Consider the following 10673-nt stretch of genomic DNA (forward strand, 5'->3'; position numbering starts at 1 on the left):
CTAATTATATACATTTGCTTTGAAGTTTATTTCTATTGATCAAAGGTAAAGGCAGGGCCCCGCGTGGTCACTGTGGTGTGTATATCTCAGAGCATTCATTAGACTGAAAATAAAATTTCATGTATGCACACTTTAACTCTTTCAGTGATAAAAATAAGTTACTTTAATCAAAAACAGTAATACAAAATTAGAAAACCACATAAAGTAACTATTCACTAATTAGTCACTTAGATATTATTATATTGCAATCTTAAATTACCAGGTTAGGAAGATATCACAAGTACATGCATTACAATATATTTTTACCAAATATAATATAAAATCATATTATTAAATAATTTGTATCCTTTTATAATTTATCATAGAAAACTATTCATCTAAATACTTGCAGAACTCTCATCTATATTTAATGGCCATATAAATGCTATTATAGAAATGTGTTATAATTTATTTTATCATCTAATTTATTGATAGCTAAATTGTTTTTTTTACTTTTCTAAAAAAAAACTTCCATTGGTTACTTGAACAATTTGGAAAAGTTATGAATAATAACGTGAACAGTGGTTACATTAAGGGAAGTTGTGTGTCATTTTCGCTTTCTATATGTTCTAATATTTAAATTATTAAAAATGTGTATGGATATTTAAAATCACAAAACTATGTCTAAGAATCAGTATCTGTTAAAACCTTATTTAAATATAATATGCCATTATTTATGTGAAAATGTTTAGTCTTCACTGTTTTCGAAAAATAACAAGGCAGAGAAAAAATCATTACGGTTAATACGAATTTAAAGTTTAATTTTAAAATAAAGAAGTATTTCATTATACATAGAAAACTAACAAATTGAAGCTACAGGGACTAGGTTACATAGCCTTTTATTTTCTGAAGTAGAAAATAGAGCGAACATCCTGCCTGGTGCGGCAATATTAAGAAATCTGCTTCCTTGATCCTGTCTCATTCTGACTTTCTTCTCATATCTGATTCATGCAATTGAACTAAATTATGGAACCAGAGACACCAGCACTATCCAGCTCTTGTCTTGATTTTCATCCTTTGCCAGTGGAATTTCAAGAAATAAAAACAGGTAAAACCATAGACTGCTATTATTACTAAGAAATTCCTTTATTTATAAAAATGAGAAATAGTGTTATAAACAACAAACGTTCATGACCAGATACTTTTAGAAGAAATCTTGTCTTTATGAATGAAATTAAGATTTTCCAACTGAAGGGGATTTAAATTTCAGACAACCGTGGTTTGATGTGTAATATTTATAATGAGGTTAGATTTACTATTTTTTTTGGAAAAAAATATTGATTTAGTAGCTGTGAATTCTGCTTCACTTGCACTGAAAGAGTACTTGCAATATGCTGCCAAGAGAATTTATCTACTTAATGAGAATTAGATTGTTTTTTCTCATGTTCCTTTCATTAAGATTAAATTCAACTACAGAAAGAAACAAAGATAGGCATTTAAAATAATTTTATATTTCTACTCTTGCTTCTGCAACCAATGTTAACTTCTGATGCTATTGGCCATGATAGTTTACAAAATTTTATTCAATTACAATTGGCATACAATATTAGTTTCAAGTGTACAACATAGTTTTACAACTATTATTTGACATTCTACTATTACTACTACAAGAACACTTATTGCATGATTGTTATTTTAAGGACTATGCCATTGACTTTATATACATTAACATGTATCTATGAATAAATATGATTGTTATTCCTATTTTATAGATGAAGAAACTAAGAATCAAGAAAAAATGCTACATTTTACAAAGGAACTACTTGATTAATCCAATTTTAAAACTTTCTTATAAACATGAAATAGGACACTTTTTGTTTATATCTAACATCATTTCTAATGGTATGTTTATGTATCGTATATTAATTATAGCTATTGCATACATTTTTCTTACATATTTTCTAGAGTTTTATGAGGAAAGTAGTATCACATACTCAAAAATCAAAGTTCGCTGTTCTTCAAATATTCAGAAGAAAAATATAAGTAAGGTTTTGAAGACAAAAGGTAAAAAACAATTAAACCTCTATTAATCATAACAACAAATATTTCCGGACTAATCTCTGAATTAAAATTCATCTCTTCTATGAACACTTTTTAACTGGTCATAGTTCCTAAAGTGCTGTGTTAAGAAAAAAATAAGAGTGAACAATGGCCCAAGTGGTTTAGAATGATATACCATAGTCACAGAAGAAAGAATATTTCACACATACTTTCCTAGTTTGATATATTACTCTTACAAAAGGTAAGTGTCCCTTTAACATTTAGTATTTCTAAAAACAACATGGAGATTGTGAGGTGTCTCATGATAAGTGGACTTTTATCGAAGTTGTCACAGAGTATCTGCCTGGGCCAATAGCTAATGCAGGAGTTTTATTTTTACACCTTTCTGCTCCAAAGTCACTTTTTAAACATTTGGGGAGGTAAATCTGAAGTGTTCTTTTGTAGTCTTCAAAAGATTTCTTTAATAGCACCACTTGTTAGTTCACAAACAACCCATTCTTACATAAAAATATTCACATCTTCTTAGCCTACCTAAATCTGCAAAATAATTGTTAAGAATTCCTCTCACGGGCTGGGGTATACTTTTTCAAGAGTGCCCCGCATAAGCTTAGATTTAGTCCAATTCAAGTGGGTTGAACATTCTTGACTAAAATTCTTTTCGGTACCAACTCCTGAATCTTGTTTCCATAGATCATCATAGTAGCCCTCCTCTCTTTTCAAACAGTGTCTCCATGGTGCCTTGCTGCATTGGTATTTGCTTTCCTTTACTTAATTGTTCTGGTAGTAGCTGCGGTTATGACAGCTAAAGGTAAGTACTTTTCAGAGCTATTTCATTAATTTGTTATAAAATACTAGAATATAATTTTTAAAAGCCTTTAAATTGGATTCTAAGGATTTCCTCAAGGTATTTTTTTCATTTGTTTAATTATATAAGTAATTTTATCAATTCAATTTTTTAATTTTCAACAATGGCATCTTATCAAAGATGCTAGTGGATAGATGGTGCTTTGATAAAAATGGAAAATAGTAGCATTTTATATTTTATCATACAGTTATTGGCAGATTCATCAACTCCGAGATGGAATAAAACAAAAATATTTATAGAATTTATTGATGATACACTTAAAAATTAATTGTAAGGGCATTAAGTCAAATAGTTTGAAACAGAGAGTATAATAGAGGAAAGAAGTGATGGTGGGCATGTAGTCATCAAAAAATAAAACATAATGATCAGGATATTAGACTGAGCCTACACATTGCTTGAAGTCAGTATGTCTTAATATTATTTTAAAAATAGAATGCTTTAAAGGAATAAATCCATAAATCAATAACATTAGCAAACCAGAAATGTGAAAAATGTCTTCAAATATAAAAAGTAAAATATATATGTATACAAACACATACACATATATAAATTTACACAAAGAAGTCAGAAAGACATATAATAATATGCTCATATGGAAACAAGTGTTATTATGAAAGCAAACAATAATCTGTTAATGTGAAAGCTGGTAGAAACAAAGAGAATTTACATGCAAGCATATAATAATTTTAAAACCACCAAAAAGTGATTAGCAGTGATTTTTTCTTTTTGCTAAAGTAAGTAGTATTGGAGGGACCATGAAGGGAGCCTTTCCACCTTTTACATATGAATATATGTATTCATTTTTTTTGTAAAATAAATAAATTAATGCATTACTTGTTTAAAATAGAAAATATTTTAAAAAGTGTTATATTCTAGAAATAAAGCTATATTTTGATATGTCAGACATAGAGTAGTAATATTAAAATAGAAGATAGCCTAAAATTCTAATAGGTACTCCCTCCATAATATTGTGCTGTTACAACCTGTTTTCTAAAATTACCACTAGGTAGAGAAGACTATTTTATTATGAGGACCAAGTTGTCTTGTGTTGCTTGCACATACTATTTTGATTAGCACACCTTGGTAAAGTCATGAGAACACCAATATAATTTAAGTGTAGAAAACTTACTTGTAAATAAAATAAAGTAAATTGATGAAATGTCCTAATAAAAGTAGTTATTTTTTTTCTGTTTTACTATTAGCAAATTTTGTCTTAATAAGCAAGAGAGAAAAGAGAAACATTTGAACCAACAGAAGTGTTTCCCTGTATTAAATAAGCCCATCTTACCTGTGAATCATCAATTGGAGCAGAGCTCTTCTTGGATATTATGGCCTTAGCATAAATGAAGCAGAGATGAATAAACATAAGACAGAAAAAGAGGGAAAATGCTGTAAAAAAAAAACAAGAATATTTGGGGGTAATAATTTGAGTCGAGCATGGTTTGCTTATTCAATAATGCTTTAGGATTTAGCTTGATTATTTGGCTTATTTTAAGGAGTGAATATGGTGGACATCACTCAATCATAAGGTTACCGGAAGTCAGAGCTGACTTAGTCCCATGTAAAACATACCTTTCCCATGAGATAGAAAAGTTATAGGTCCATATTCAACTAAGATCAAATCAATGACCAGCAGCATTCATTGTAGGAGAATATCTTTAAATTATGGAATAATCCAGTTTATGGAATAAATATGGAAGACTAATTTTGAAGGAATAAAAAGTTGATGATAATGCTTTCTTATTGTTCCACTGAATTATAAGAAAAATACCCATCTTTAGTATTCTAAGTGGTCTGATAAGGGACTAACACAGCAATATTTATTTCATTAATTCTCATGAGTCCAGCAATGCATTTTGGATTCAAACTGGAGTACTATGGTCCAGGGAACTTAGAGTCATGGTGATACGTATCTGCACTTAACCACATTGAAATTCTTTGTCCATCAACAGATTACATGACTCTTCAATTGAATTTGGATCAGATCTTTATAAAGCAGCCATGCAGAAAGATTTTCTCTACAATTTGTGTAAAATTTCCAAAATCCTTAGAAGTAACTATATACCATTTGGATTAAAATAAATTCAAGCTAGGAACAATCATTTCAGTCTTTATTTTATGATTCAAGTTGTGCCATCTGAAGTTCGAGATCTTTCAAAATAAAGCAAAACACATTTATGTGAAATGACGTAGGTTAAAGGTTTTATAGTTGAAGACAGTTGTAAAGAAAAATGGTACAATTTTTCAATCTTTTCATTTTAATGAATTTGAATTTTAGCATATAAACAATCGATAGTCTCTGAAGATGATTGAAAGATTAGTATTATTCAAGCTGTGAATTGGAGGTGTTAACTCTAGAGAAATTTTAAGGAAAATGTTGGCAAGTGAACTAGAGACAGAGATCTTATAGTATATTATAACAGCTCAATACGAAAATATCAAAAATGTGAATGGGGAAAGGTTATGGTACTGTAAAGAAGGAAACAGATATGTGAAGAGTCATAGTGACAGACTAAATAGTACTTTGTGATTGATTGGATGTGTGCCATGTCAAAAGTTTTGGCTTCAAATATAGCCTAAGTCATTATTTCTGACTTTCCAGGTTTATTAACTGCTTAGAATGGCATCAGATGTGGAAACTTGCAATTACTAAAGCACCAGCCATTAACTCAAAAGTATCCATCATAAGTAAAAGTTCATACTTTAATATCAGCTACTTGAAAATGAAAATTTACAATTCATCCCTCAGTTAATAATATAAAAGGAATGAATAAATTGTAGTTAAGAAATTTTAGATTTCTATTTCATTTGCAATCCCGAGTGTATTAAAGTGTTAATAGTCTTAAAATAAATTTTCTTTTGCAAATTTTATGAATTTCAGTTCATTGTCTAGAAAGCATTCTGAAGGCACAGGAAACCAATATGCAAAATGAGACTGCATACTGCAAAATAACATAGGAAAATAGAGGTAAGTATTGGATCACAATAGGAGTTTTGTACCATGCAATGATGTATAAATCTGGATGTATATATATATAATTAATAACTATAAAATCAAAGTTAGATAACTATAGTGTACTTACCAGAACTCATGTATCAGGACTTCTTTTAAAGTTAAGAAGAATAATTGAAAACGATAACGCAAAAATTATAATACTAAGTAACATGATGATATAGGTTATCTTCATGCATGTACTTTTAAACATTTTTTGTTAAAGTATAATTCATATACAATATTTTTATAAGTTTCCAATGTACATTATAATGATTCAACATTTATATATCTTATGATGTAACCACCATAATGTCTAGTAACCATCTGTTGCTGTACAAAGTTACTACAATATTATTGACTATATTCACTGTGTTGTACGTTATATCCCCATGGCTTATTTTTTAACTAGAAGTTTGTACCTGTTATTTATTTTCACCTATTCCTGACCCCTCTGCCCTCCGGCAGCCATCTGTTTGTTGTCTGTATCTACGAATCTGTTTTTATTTTGTTTTGCTTGTTTGTCTAGTTTAGTTTTTTGTTGTTGTTTTTTGGATTCCACATATAAATAAAATCATATGTTTTTTTTTTGTCAAGGAAATTGTTCCTTCTTTGAAGAAAATAGAGATATTATTTCTGCTAAAAATAAAATCTTGGCAGCAAAGAAATTCTTCTGAAACACTGAGGTCCAATCTTATCAAGACAAACAGCAAGGAAGAATTGCAAGTATATGGCATGGTGTTCTTTCCTATATTTACTATACAGAAGATAATTATAAATAGAGACATTTTAACATCTTGTATTCATTCAAGTAGCCTAAACTCAATATAATTAGAGATCTCTTACTCAAACACAAAATATCAAAATATGGACTTAAAATAATTGATTTTTAAATTTTATATATATTTACATATAGAAGTAAACACTGCTGTATAAAATTTCAAACCTTAAAAAATAAATGGGTGGGGGGAATCATAGAAGACATACAAACTACAGGGAATCTGGTCATATTTGGCATTTAAAATAGAGCTAATATTTATTGATTATTTCTAATATTCCTACCACTAGTACTTCAGTGGCTACATATATGAAAGCATGTACCGCTCCAATATCCTGTGAGGCAGTACTATCATTACTGCTGTCATAACAACAACTAAAGCCCAGAAGGGATGAGAAATTTTCCCACTTTGTATAGCTACTAAGAATTAAAACTAAGATTTAAATTCAAATAGTCTTACTCAAAAGACCATGAGCATAACCATTACCCTATGCTGATCCTAGAACAATAAATTGTATCAAAACGAGTCGTAATAATATTGCTTCTTTGGAAATAGTCTGGGCTGTTTATGCAAGCATATTTACATTTTTCTCCCACGGATGAATCTTTCAGAGAAGAGGAAATGAGAAAAAGAACTTTCAAGAATCAAATGTCAAGTAGCTGGTCATACAGCATGACTATTTTTCTATTAAATTTATTGTGGTGGCATTGGTTAATAAAATTATATAGGTTTCAAGTGTACAATTCAATAATACATCACCTGTATATTGCATTGTGTGTTCACCACCCAACGTCACTATTTTTGTATTAATTATTCTTTAGAATGTGTAGAAAAGCGATTAATAAAAGTGATTTTTCCCCTACAAGACTCTAGCAAGCCTAAAGAGTACACATCTCCTTTATTGTTTAGTTCTCTGCTATGTGACTGTAGGGTCTGTATTGTTTTTTTTTTTCACTGCATTCAAGTTCTGTTATTACCTTTTCTAATTAAAATTATTGGGGTGACGATTAATAAAATCAAATAGGTTTCAAGTGTACAATTCGATAATGTGTCATGTGTATATAGTATTGTCTTATTACTTTTAATAAAGTCTTCAAACTGTATCGGTGATGGTAAATTTATGGCGTGTATTCAATTTCCATGTGGTACTCTTGGAAGGTACTCCTCATAATCATAATATTCTTCTCTACTGAGGCTGCACCCTGCTTTGAATAATTTTCAACAAAGTACACCTAAAAGCCTTCCCCCATTACATCACTCTCATTTCATCTACATACTATGCTTCAAACTAAACTGAACCTATATATACAGATCATTAGTGAACTCTTTCAGAAAGAGCAAGTAAAAATACAAAATATATTTAAAAAAATAAAGTTAAACGTAACATATAGTCATACTCTTTAAAAAATATAGAACTGGAAATGGATGCCAAATACCTGGTATATACTCTTTTTTAATTGAATTTATTATAACAATGGCTAATTACAGTACGTAAGTTTCAAGTGTACAATTCCATCATATGCATTATATTGCATTGTGTGCTCATCACCCAAAGTCTAGTCTCCTTCCTTCACCATGTATTTTATTCACCTCCTTTACCCATTTCATCTTCCCTTTATCACCCTTCCCCTCTGGTAACCACTACATCGTTGTCTGTGTCTATGAGTTTGTTTTGTTTGTGTGTTACTTTCTGTTTTATATCCAATATGTGAGTGAAAGCATATATATTCTTTATTTTTGGTTGAAAACACACACATACATGCGTACCCCTTTCTGGCCCAGCCTCATTCAATAAACAAATAAACTTGCTAAGAAGAAGTAAGAAAAGTAGAGTCAGAAATGTCCTTAATGAGAAAGAGTCCATACTGAAATTCGACAACAGATGCCTAAGGATGGTAAGGAGCATGGAGGTCCATCAAACATCTTATCTAACAGCCACTTTGAATGGCTTTTACAATAAAAAAAAAAAAAGTGCCATCAGAATGCAAATAATCTCAAAAGCCAAAAACCTGATATAGATATTAATGGGACAAAATGATAGGGCTTGAAATGGCTGATCAGACTGAAATAGTAACACTATTGTCTAGAAAAGTACTGACTGATAGTAGTGAGGCACCGCTGATACTTCTAAGGAGACAAATATCCAATGTAGTTTATCCGCCAGAAGTGAGTGAGGGCAAAGCCTAGTGCACTGTGGTCTCCTCCACTGGAAAGCGGCAGGGTAAACGTTGGGGCAAAGTCACAAGTCTGTCACACAGTGGAAGCCTCTGCAATCAGAAACAGAGTCCTACACTTTGTGCCCATCAGTGATGGCAATGCCTCAAAAACCTGAATGAAATCCATGAAGATGGTGGAGATGATATCGTCACTTCTGGAAATAGTACCTTGGAAGTAAGGCTGCCAAAGAAACTCTAAGACACCAAAAATATACCCACTCAGGGAAACAAAATCAGTGGAAATTAATATCACTTTTTTTCCCCTGAAATCTGAATACCACACATAATAACATGGATAAATCTTAAAAACATTACACTGAGGGAAAGAATGTTCTATACAAAAGAAAATATGCTGCATTATTTCAATTTCTCGAAAAAGAGTATGTAAAACTAATCTATAGTAGAGAAACATCGGAACAGTTAACTCTAAAGAGTGGGTAAAGATCTATAGGAATTGCTTGAGGAAACTTCATGAGATGTAGTAATATACTTTTTCTCAATCAGAGTTTGCCAGAGATATATGCCAAATTTATTAAGTGGCACATTGAGATTCATGGACTTCACTGTATGTAAATTTTGCTTCAAAAGAAAAAGAATTATAAACAAATATTGAAATCCAGTTAATGATATACATGCTTAGGGTTCAGGGGGAAATGTGCTGATATCTCAAGATAATTTTGAAATGCATAAAATATAAGCTGCATTGATGAATGGATAAAGAGATAAAAAGATGGAGATACATGATAGAGAAAGTGTAGAAAAATGTTAATGGTAAAATATTTGTAATAAAATTCCTTCACTTTTTCTGTTTGAAATTTTCACAGTAGAGAGATCTGAATGGCACCTTTAACTTTATTCGGGGGCCGAATAGCTTCCTAGTCTCTTCTTCCAATGATAATATTGGCACATAATTCAGGGATATTTGGGTAAAATATATATATATTATGTGTGATATTTTGTGTTTATACAAATAATTCAGTTATATTATTCATTTCCAGTGAGGGTGAGCTATAACATATGTTAGTGCTTCAACTATAAGCATTCAAAGGTAGGTAACAAAACAATATATATTATAGCACACATGCTGCATTTGCTATAATTACATAACTTTGAAAGAACCAAGATGAAAAAATAACTATTACTACATGTCTGATGATATATAATTAATAGCACCATATTAAATAAGCACAGTCTTACATATAAATATCTCAGTTTTATTTTGTTTTCTTGAAAATAAAACCTCTTTTTTCTTTTGTATGGTTTGCGAAGAATTCTCGAACATTCTCATTTTGTTATTGATATTGTTCTGTATATAAGTACTGTGTGTGTGTAGGTGTGTGTGTTTGTCAAGCCTTGGAAGAATTCGTACTTTATATTTAAAGGCAATCACCATATTTTATAATATTATGAATTAGTAAAATCTTGTGGGGGACCAGTTTCTTTTTCTTTTTTTTTTCTTTTTCTTTTTTACTGTTGCAACTCTATTTGACAATAATTTACTTTGCTAGTGACCCGATAGTCTATATAGCGTAGTTGGCCACCCTTCCTTTGTGTGGATTTAGAAAAGGCCTCATATGATAAATGTATATTCCCTGAAATAAGGAAAGATATTGGTATCAGGAATAAAACAATTATCTGTTACAAAAATAGAGCATCTATTTCTCTTCAGAGTCTGTTGACAACAGTGCTCCTGAATTTTACAGCACTTAGAGTATTCTGAATAATCTTATATTCACAAGGGTTGCTATAACCTTAAACACCCCTTCTGGACAAATTTCCAT

At 30.5% G+C, this 10673-nt stretch overlaps 1 long non-coding RNA gene across 1 annotated transcript; it reads left to right on the forward strand.

Annotated features, from left to right (window-relative positions):
- Window positions 1–966: 966 nt before the first annotated feature.
- On the forward strand, window positions 967–8086 carry LOC118613754. Its single transcript, XR_004955794.1, has 5 exons — window positions 967–1087; window positions 1945–2043; window positions 2765–2848; window positions 5787–5873; window positions 6495–8086. It is a non-coding gene; the product is annotated as an uncharacterized LOC118613754 (long non-coding RNA).
- Window positions 8087–10673: the final 2587 nt, after the last annotated feature.

The sequence above is a fragment of the Rousettus aegyptiacus genome, unplaced genomic scaffold (assembly GCF_014176215.1).
Source record: "Rousettus aegyptiacus isolate mRouAeg1 unplaced genomic scaffold, mRouAeg1.p scaffold_m13_p_2, whole genome shotgun sequence".
Lineage (NCBI taxonomy): Eukaryota > Metazoa > Chordata > Mammalia > Chiroptera > Pteropodidae > Rousettus > Rousettus aegyptiacus.